We start from the raw sequence: 10,260 nt of genomic DNA, 5'->3' as shown, positions 1-10,260 counted from the left end.
ATGTCTTTCCTCCTCCATTGTTCGATCACCGTAGCCTGCTTCTTCACCATGTCCTTCCAGACCATCATTGTCGTTAAGATATGGCATGACATCACCTCCGGCTAAGATTATGTCCCCCAACACCTGTTTTGCTGCCTTGTCTCGTCTGTGCTCCATTGGTTCTGCAAATATTACAACATGGCAATTATTATACAAACATGATAGCAGGTGGATATATTAGTGGCAAACGTAGACCTAGCTACCTATTCACAACAAGGAATCATATTAGTGGCCTCGACGCTTCTCTAGGGTTTGGGGTGGCCTCGGCAACGCTTCAATGGTTCGGGGTGGCCTCAACGACAATGCTCTTTTAACTTGGTAAATTTGGGCGGCCTCGGCAACGCTTCAAAGGTCCATATGCAAAAGCCATGGATTTCTTCAATACTTTCACACTAGCTAGGCAAGCTCTCGACCCCTCGGTCCCTCGACGACCCTCAAACCCTCGACCCCTCGACCCTCGGCCCCTCGGCCCCTCGACGACCCTCGAACCCTCGACCATCTACCCTAGCTAGTTCCCGACCCTCGCCCCCTCGAACCCTCGTCGACCCCCTCCCCCCCTCATGTTGAAGTTATCAGGGAGGGGGTATATCGACAACAACATACCCGATAAAAAATAAGAAGACGAAGAAGAAAAAAAGAGGAGAAGAAGAAAGGAATATAGGACAAGATTGAAGAAAAAAAAGAAGAAAAAAAGAGGAGAAGAAGAAAGGAATAGTGGAGAAGAAGAAAAAATAGAAAATATTCTATTTTTTTCTTCTTCTTCTCCTCCTCTTCTTTTTCTTCTTTTTTCTCTTCTTACTAATTTCTCCTCTTCTTCCTCTCCTCTTCTTCTCCTTCTTCCTCTTCTTATTTTCCTTTTTCATCTCCTTCTTTTTCTTCTTCTTCCTTCTTAATATCACCTAGCACTTTTGCAACGATAGGGGGGGCTGCTCCCATGGTCTAAAATCGGTCTATGCACGATAGAAAATTCTGAAAAAATACATCTATGATCCCTCATACATACATACATACAAAAAATACATCTAAAAAATACATATATGATCCCTCATACATACATACATACATACATACATACATAAAAAAACATCTGAAAACAACATATAAGAACATCTGAAAACATCTAAACAAATAGCATATATATGTATAACAAAAAATAAAGGAAAGCTAGGGGCCGTCTAGGCAGAGGAGCATGGCGGTGGCGCCGGTGGGGCAGGGCAGGGGCGCAGGTGCGCGAGGCAGGGCAGGGGTGCAGGAGCGAGGCAGGGCAGGGGCGTGAGGCAGGTGCTTATAGGGGGTGGCGGGGAATGGCGGGCGGCGTCGAGGCAGGCCTGCGCAGGGGCACGGTGAGCGGCGCCGGCGTTGGGGCAGTTGGCGTCGAGGGCGTCGGCGGCGGCAAAGTTGGGCGGCGTCGAGGCGGAGGACAGGCGTCAGGCGGCGTCGGGGCAGGGCGCGGCGACGGCGACGAGGAGCGGCCTGGCGGCGTCGGTGGAGAATGGGAGCAGTTGGGCAAATTTTTCTAAGTTTTGGCTTATATAGTCACACCTTTGGTCCCGGTTCGTAGCACAAACCAGGACGAATGCCCCCTTTGGTCCCGGTTCGTGCCACCAACCGGGACCAAAGGTCTCTTTTCAATAGCCCAAAGGGCGGGAAACAGAGACCTTTGGTCCCGGTTGGTGGCACGAACCGGGACCAAAGGGGGGTATTGGTCCTAATTGGTGCTACGAACCGGGACCAAAGGGCGTATTCGTACTGGTTCGTCCCACCAACCGGGACCAAAGGATGGCACAGCGGTGATGTGGTGGGAATTTAGTCCCACCTCACTAGCTGAGAGAGCTCGGCACCTGTTTATAAGCTGCGTTGCGGCTTAGGTGTTGAGCTCCTCTCTAATATGCAGGCAATACTTGCCTGCCCTTGTCACTACCATGTTGGGCCTGTTGAGCCTGCGGGCCTGCATCCTGGCCCATGTATAGATGGGTTTCTTGTCGTATGCAGGCCGTGTGGCCCAGTAGGCGGCATTTTTTTTAATTTTTCCAGTAATTTTTTTGTTTTTTGAATTATTTATTTTCTTTGATTTTTGCTTTATTTTTTATTCTTTTTCCTCTTAGGTCAGAATACTTATAAACTTTCTCTTAGTGTCATTAGTTTCCAAATTTGAATAGTTTAAATTTGAATTCTTTGAAATTTGTGTGAATCACTAGTTTGTGAATAACTTCACTATAAAAATACATTTTGAGTGATTCTTTTTCCTCGTATTTAATATTACTGTGTTTTATCATTATATTCGAAAACGGATTTTGTTATTTTAGTTTCTATCAAAAAAATTCTTTATGAAAATTCATTTTGCTACTAAAGTTTCTAACAAAAATTCTTTATGATAATTCTTTCTGCTTTTCATGTTTTGATAATTCTTTCATGCTTTTAGTTGCATAAATTTTGTATAATGTTAGTTTAAAAAATACTAGAGGTTTATAAAAGCTTTTTAGTTGATTCCTTTTGCTATTAGAGTTTTATAAAAACTTTTTAGTTGATTGTTTTTGCTATTGAAGAATATTATAGTTTTGTTTTAGTTGATCATAACATAATATTTTAATTGATTATTTTAAGTTCATTATTTTTGCTATTAGTTCATTCTTTTTGCACTAAATGACCCTGAAATTGAAAAGCACTACAAATGAACTCGGAAAAGGTTGAAATTTGGCATGGTATCATCATTTCACCCACATAACATGTGCTAAAAAAGTTGAGAGGGTTACGGCAAAAACTAGATGCACTTCATGTACAAAATGGGCAATCTCTTTCGAAGTAGGTTTCGGACGAAAACTCATATGTTACAAAGGGATTTCATTTTTTTTGAACTTATTTGAACTCCAGACTTTTTGTGTGTTCAAAATGCACCATTCAAAGCCACATCATCAATTTTCAACCCTTTCTGACTTCATTTGTTATTTTTCATGCATTTACTGATTTTTTAGCTAAATGACCCTGAAATTGAAAAGCACTACAAATGAACTCTAAAAAGGTTGAAAGTTAGCATGGTATCATCATTACACCCACATAGCATGTGCTAAAAAGTTGAGAGGGTTACGGGAAAAATTGGATGCACTTCGTGTACAAAATGGACAATCTCTTTTGAAGTATCATAGTTTCGGACGAAAACTCATATGTTACAAAGGGATTTCATTTTTTGAACTTATTTGAACTCCAGACTTTTTGTGCGTTCAAAATGCACCATTCAAAGCCACATCATCAATTTTCAACCCTTTCTGACTTCATTTGTTATTTTTCATACATTTACTGATTTGTTTTGAGCTAAATGACCTTAAAATTGAAAAGCACTATAGATGAACTCTGAAAATGTTGAAAGTTGGCATGGTATCACCATTTCACCCACATAGCATGTGCTAAAAAGTTGAGAGGGTTACAGGAAAAACTGGATGCACTGCGTGCATTATATATAATTATGTGTGTCAAAAACCATTACAGATTCACATGGATAGATAAGTGACCAAATTAATAGAAGTTCATCATCACATTAAAAACAAAGTACATACATAGTTCTCATTGAACAACATATAGCTCTCTAGAGCATCTAGTTAAACCATATATTGAAACTATGTAAAACCTTTCAATGTAACAACAAATGCGATCATAATCACAACCAAGGTAACAACTGATCTAACGGCGTAATGATACCAAGCCTCGGTATGAATGGCATATTTTCTAACCTTTCTAATCTTCAACCGCATTGCATCCATCTTGATCTTGTGATCATCGACGACATCCGCAACATGCAACTCCAATATCATCTTCTCCTCCTCAATTTTTTTAATTTTTTCCTTCAAGTAATTGTTTTCTTCTTCAACTAAATTTAACCTCTCGACAATAGGGTCGGTTGGAATTTCCGGTTCAACTACCTCCTACATAAATAAAATCTATGTCACATTGGTCGGCATAATTGTCATAAACAATAAATAAACCAAATAGTTATAAAAAGATAATATATACCACATCCGAATCATAGACAGGACGAGGGCAGACGGGGGCAGATACCAAAACCATCGCACTATATAATAGCAAGCAATAATAAAAGTAAGAAAATTAGACAAGTATCTATCTAAAGTAAGAGTTCTTTTCTTTCAGAAAGAAGATAAGAATAAGAGGCTCACCATGGTGGTGCCGGCGACGAGATCGGCGCGGGCGATCGACGGCGGTGAAGACGGGGACGGAACGTGACGGACCGCTAAACCTATGCAAATCTCGGGGAAAAATGGAGCTTGGAGGTCGAGCTTCGAGAGGAGAAAGCTTAACTAGTGTGGCTCAGACATTTCATCGAACACCTCATGTGCATAGGAGGTGAGCTAGAGCTACCAAATGCCCTCCCCTCGCCGGCCACAAGAAACAGAGCACTGTGGAGTGCTCTGCGGCGGTGATGGGGTATATATAGACAACTCATTTGTCCCGGTTCGTGCCTGGAACCGAGTCTAAAACTCCCCCTTCTGTCCTGGTTCAAGCCATGAATCGGGACCAATGTATTTGGGCCAGAGCGAGGCCCATTGGTCCCGATTCATGCCAGGAACCGGGACAAATGGGTCCAGACGAATCAGGACCAATGCCCACGAGGCCCCGGCCGGCCCCCTGGGTTCACGAACCGGGACATATGTCCCATGGGTCCCGGTTCATGGCTGAACCGGAACTAATGGGCTGGGCAGGCCCGAACCAAAGCCATGTTTTCTACTAGTGACCCCACATGCATGGTTGCATGTTTCACGAACACGACTCACTGGACACACTCTATAAAATTTATTTTTGTCCCGCTTTATGCATAGCAAACCACCACACGCGTCCAAACACCAACTTTAAATGTAGAAAAAATTAGTCTGCTGAGAGAACAAAAAACATGCCAAAAAAGTGATACAAGGCTCTACAGAGCCGTCGGAGCACTAGCTCGGCCGCGAGGCAAGTTGGCGTCCTGCCACACACAACGAATCAATCACGCCGCCTAGCCTAGCCCGGCTGTAGGTGCTCTTAATCATACAGCTGGTACGTGGATTGTGGTTTATGTACTTCCGAAGGGAAACGTAGGTACTACCTACACCTTCGGTCACATGTTTCTCTCTGCGGTGGCACACTGGAGCCTAGCTAGAGATCTTCAAAAGCCGCTATGAACCAGATAAATCAATAATGGACTTGCATGGTGATAAATTACTGCTGCTGAATGTAGCTACAACGAGCTATTGCATCCCGGCTAGCTGCCCGCCCCTTCACACAAACGAACTATTAGGAGTAACTAGATCATGAATGACGCGTGTTGCTGCGTCCGTCAATTTTGACAATAGAATGGTAGAAGTTTGTATAAATATTAGACATTAAGGACAGTATAACCACACCCAAAGCGAGCCCTCATAGTGATTTGGAATTTTGGCCGTCCGTTTTTGCGATCTGAGAGTTCCTGGCCGTCAGATTTAACGTGAAAAGCGATCTGTTCCGCAATGCGGCTAATCTGGTCCAGCTGTCCTGTGGGCTGCTGCTCCACGGGCCGAAACAGAGTATTGGGCCTTCGCGAGCCAGCAGCCCAATTGAAGGAGGGAGGCCTACAAGCTACGCGTGAGGTCCATCCACTCCCGAACCCCAATCCCCATCGAGACCGCATCCACCCGCCCTCAGCTTCGACCCATCCACCGACATTAAGCAATACGGAACAAATGACTGCACCCAGTCTCATCTTTCAACAACAATAGTTTTTGAAATGGCACTGTAGTACAAACATTGGTTCAAAATGGATGCTATCCTACATCTGTTTTTGTTCCATCTCTGTTTTTGATTTTTAAGCACAACCTGCAAAGTACATAGAAGTTAATCTAGGCAGAATACAACAAATAAACTACATATCATTGCATTAGAAGAAAATCATATCATTGCATTAGAAGAAAAATATGGAGATCACAAATGCCAATTTCATTTGGTTATATATGTAACATATGCGTGTCTGCGAACAACACGTGCGTAAAAATTAGAATAAGACTGAGGAAAATGGAGCTGCCTGGCTAGTCAAGACGAGTGTTACTTCCCTTGCATCATTTAAGCATCATTACAGAAACATGTACCTGAGAACGAGAAAATTAAGATGTTTGGTCAATATGAGTGATGGTAGCTTGCTCAAGCATCATTAAAAACAAAATCAACCAAACATCATTAGAGAGATTATCATATTTAGTTTGGACAAAGATGAACTTTGCTAGATTATGATGGCGTACGTACCTGGCCGCACCCATCCATTTTTACAATAGAGTGATAGTAATTCCGTAATACTATATGACAGCACAAAATTAAACATGCAACCTAAATGTCCAGGGAGTTGTTGTAAAGTACTCGTAGTAATGTAGTGGAAGAGGATGTCTCATGGGATTGAACTTGGTTTGAGCTGGCCGCAAGTGTGTATACTTTTAGTTAGAATAGTTAATGGTAAATGTAGGCGTTGTGGCAGATGCCCATATGTACAATCTAAGATGCAGAGGAATTTAGGACTTCAATCCAAAAGAGTCGTTGCATAAGGGTTATGTTAGATGGCTGTAGAAAGTGGGAAAAGACCGATGACAATCGTATGATAGAAGCCAGTTGGGCTAGTTATATAGCAAGTGCTCCCTACAATTTAGCAAATGGAGCATGGTTTATGTACTGGACATCGTGGCTTTCAGAGTTATTATCGAGCCACTGAGCCACAAAAATATGTACAGAGTACAGTGCAAAATTTGCAGTTCCAAATGGGTGAGTTTATGGTGTCCAAAAATATCATTTAATTGAGTTGCTTCAGATATAATGGCCCAGAAGTTCAGTACATAAGCCACAATGTGTTGTTAGCTCCAACATGGGAATTAATACCATCAATAAGTTGAAACGTGAAGTCATGCCACTTAGTACTCAATTTCATATGAGATGCTCCTTTTTAACTTTCTCCGCAATATGTTATTGTTCTAAACATCAGCATGCATGATAGTTTATTAAAGTGGTGTAGAACATTACCATCATTTATGAAAAATAGTAAATCAAATGAAAGAAAAGCAACTTATGCCAAAGTACCAAACTAATCTCCCCTCTCACTCTGCACCTGCCCAGGCGATGAACAGAATCAGAACATGAGCAGAGCAGAACATGGTTAAAGGAGATTTTTCTCTTGCATGCTGCACACCAGACAAAGAGAAGAAATAATTGGCTACCCATGTACGTACATGAAAAAGAATAGGAAAAATATCAGTATGCCATTGCAAAGCACTACACAGACCACAAAAGGACAGGAGATGCCAAACATATTATACATATCACTCCTCTTCTGTTGCACTACAAGAGTAGATGATTAGAATTCAACACCCAAGAATAACATGAAGCATATTATATTTCCAAAAAGAATGCAAGACAGTGGTGTAAGCTAGTGGGTCTTAGAGTGAGAGCTTGAGGTGGAGGGAGCGATCGACCTGGTGGTGCTGGCTGCTGGCCAAGGAATAGGCGTGGGACGAGTAGTCAACGCCTGTTGTAGCTTGTCCGGAAAGTGGAGGGGGAAGCACCGCTGGCCTGGTTGTCAGATGTATGGCCGTTGCCACTGCCTTGTCACCGTCATGGAGAAGGCACTGTTTCTGCGGTGTGGTGGAAAAGGAGACAGGCAGTTAGCCACAGCCCAGAGCCCGCCCAATTAGGAGGAATTCAGCGCATGCGGCAGGGCCGGCACAAGGATTCATGAGCAGGAGGCACGGCGAAGGCACTTGCTTGGGTAGCGCGAGGCACGACCGACATCAAGGGAGCGGCCGCCTGACATATAGTTCCCAAACAAACAGTTGAAGTTGGAATTGATTCGCCTAAATTAAATAACATGTAATGATGAACAAACTGATAGTGTAAACTTTGGTATATAAATCATTTGAATAGCCTGCAAGGTATCATTAGTTATCTATAAAGATGTAAAAAGCTAATAGCTGACCCGTAACTATCATATTCCCAAGCTTGTTAAAATACAAACTAAAAGCACACCAAATACATTTATCAATGATTTTTTTGCCTGATCTAGGTATAGTTGACTGATTTCTCAATTAGGTTTGAGTGACCAGCCAGTATGCTTGATTTGGCACCTGCATTAGTCAAGCAAACACACCAATTTAGATTGACATGACCAATTTTCTCAAAGAAACAAAACAATGTTTAAATACTCATACCCCTGGATAGACGGCTGGATCTTCATCTTTCCCTCGTACCTCAGATGGATCGATGCATTCCCTATCGAGGATCTGCGTTTTCTTCTTCACAGAGACATGAGCAGTCCTCAGTTACAGAAGTGGGCTGTCTGAGATGGAGATGACCACAGAAAACGTGCCAGACAAGCCGATTCAGACCCGATTAACCAGAGCATAACGCTGAAGAAGATGTAGATGCTAGAGTAGGGCGTGCATACAAAGCGAGGGAGGGAAGCACTATATAGGACCACCGCGCATAAGAAAGGGTTGAAAATTTATCAGCCATGAATGAATAATACGCCATGATTGCGAGGACGCAAGGGCAGTTTCCAGAGAAGGGCCATGATTGCGAGCTTCAAGAGGGCAGAGCAGTTTCAAGTAAGGGAGGAGTCGGCCATTATCTCCCTCGCCCCCACCTTTCTTCACGCGCTCGATTGGATTGCCTCGACCAGGATCCTACTCCTCCGGTCGCAGGGATCGATCCCATCCCTCACCCCGTCTTCAGTTGATGGAACCGGCCGCACCGGCTGCTCCTCTCCTCTGGTCGCTGGGAACAACCGGCAGCCTCGATCGGGATTGGGCAGGTGGATGGATCGATCGGGATTGGGTGGGTGGATGGATCGAAGCTGAGGGCGGGTGGATGCGGTCTCGATGGGGATAGGGGTTCGGGAGTGGATGGACCTCACGCGTAGCTTGTAGGCCTCCCTTCTTCAATTGGGTTGCTGGCTCGCGAAGGCCCAATACATCAGAATAGTCTGTTTCGGCTCGTGGAGCAGCAGCCCACAGGACAGCTGGACCAGATTAACCGCACTGCAGAACGGATCGCTTTTCACGTTAAATCTGACGGCCAGGAACTCCCAGATCGCAAAAAACGGACGGCCAAAAACCCAAATCGCTATGAGGGCTCGCTTTAGGTGCGGTTATACTGTCTTTAAGTAATAGTCTTATAATAACGACCCATACTTACAGCAACTTTAACGGGCCGACCCAAACGGACGGCAATTTTGTCTGCTATTTGTCTGTTTGGGTCGGCCAGACGGACATGAACGTCCGCTTTCGCGTTTAGGTCAGCGTGAGAAAAAAAAGGACGCCAATAACTACCGAACGTTCGGACTGGGAGACCCCCAACCTGAACGACTCGTTCGTACTGGAGGAGAGATCGATGCGAACGAATCCGTTCGGCAGGGGAGCCCCCCAACGCGAACGCCCCTCCCCGTCGACCCTACAGCTCGGTAGCAAAAACAGCCTAATACTTTTTTTGCTGTGCCAGATTAAAGCCCATATTTTTCCTGTGCTATGAAAAAAATGTGATCAACTTTAAAAGCATAAAAAATGCCATGGGTAAAAAGAATTTGTTTTTCTTGCAATCACCCAGAAGAAAAATAGCCATGGAATTTCCATCATATAAATAAAAAACATTGCCATGGAAGATTCATAGTAAAAAATGTCATGGTATTTTAATTAAATTTTCATATATTGTATGCACAATTTGAACGCAAAACTATGTGCGAGGAATTTGCCATGGTGTGGTAGTATAAATTGCCATCTTTAACAAATACAATTGCCATGGCACTAAAGAATAAAATTTCCATCATGAAAATTAAAGAAAAGAAAGGAATTTGCTATGGTCCATGATCTCATACATAAATTTCCATGATCTCAAAACATAAATTTACATTTGTTTAAAAAACTAGCTAACTATAATGAAATGGTTACACGTGGCAAATTTAGTAAGTTTTTCTTCAGAAAAAGATGGCAAATTTAGGAGACTTTTCGCTAAACCACATGGCAACTTTTTGGGAAAATGTAATAGGTACATGGATTTTTATTGGAAAAGATGGCAAAAAACACTCATGAAAAATAATCTAGGAAACCCATCCCACACGACAAAAAATTTGCCATGCTATGTAGTTTTTTTGCCATGGAAATAAAAGTTAAATATTTGCCATGGCGATTTGGGTAAATTTTCCATGGCGAAAATAAAAATAAAAAATTGCCATGG

At 42.9% G+C, this 10,260-nt stretch overlaps 1 long non-coding RNA gene across 1 annotated transcript; it reads right to left on the bottom strand.

Moving 5' to 3' along the window:
- Window positions 1-5,975: 5,975 nt before the first annotated feature.
- Window positions 5,976-8,938, bottom strand: LOC123105855 (uncharacterized). Its single transcript, XR_006451044.1, has 2 exons — window positions 8,241-8,938; window positions 5,976-8,156 (listed from the first exon to the last, which is right to left on the bottom strand). It is a non-coding gene; the product is annotated as an uncharacterized lncRNA (long non-coding RNA).
- Window positions 8,939-10,260: the final 1,322 nt, after the last annotated feature.

This window comes from Triticum aestivum, chromosome 5A (genome assembly GCF_018294505.1).
Source record: "Triticum aestivum cultivar Chinese Spring chromosome 5A, IWGSC CS RefSeq v2.1, whole genome shotgun sequence".
NCBI classification, from domain to species: Eukaryota; Viridiplantae; Streptophyta; class Magnoliopsida; order Poales; family Poaceae; genus Triticum; species Triticum aestivum.
This window is presented reverse-complemented; position numbering and strand designations above follow the sequence as displayed.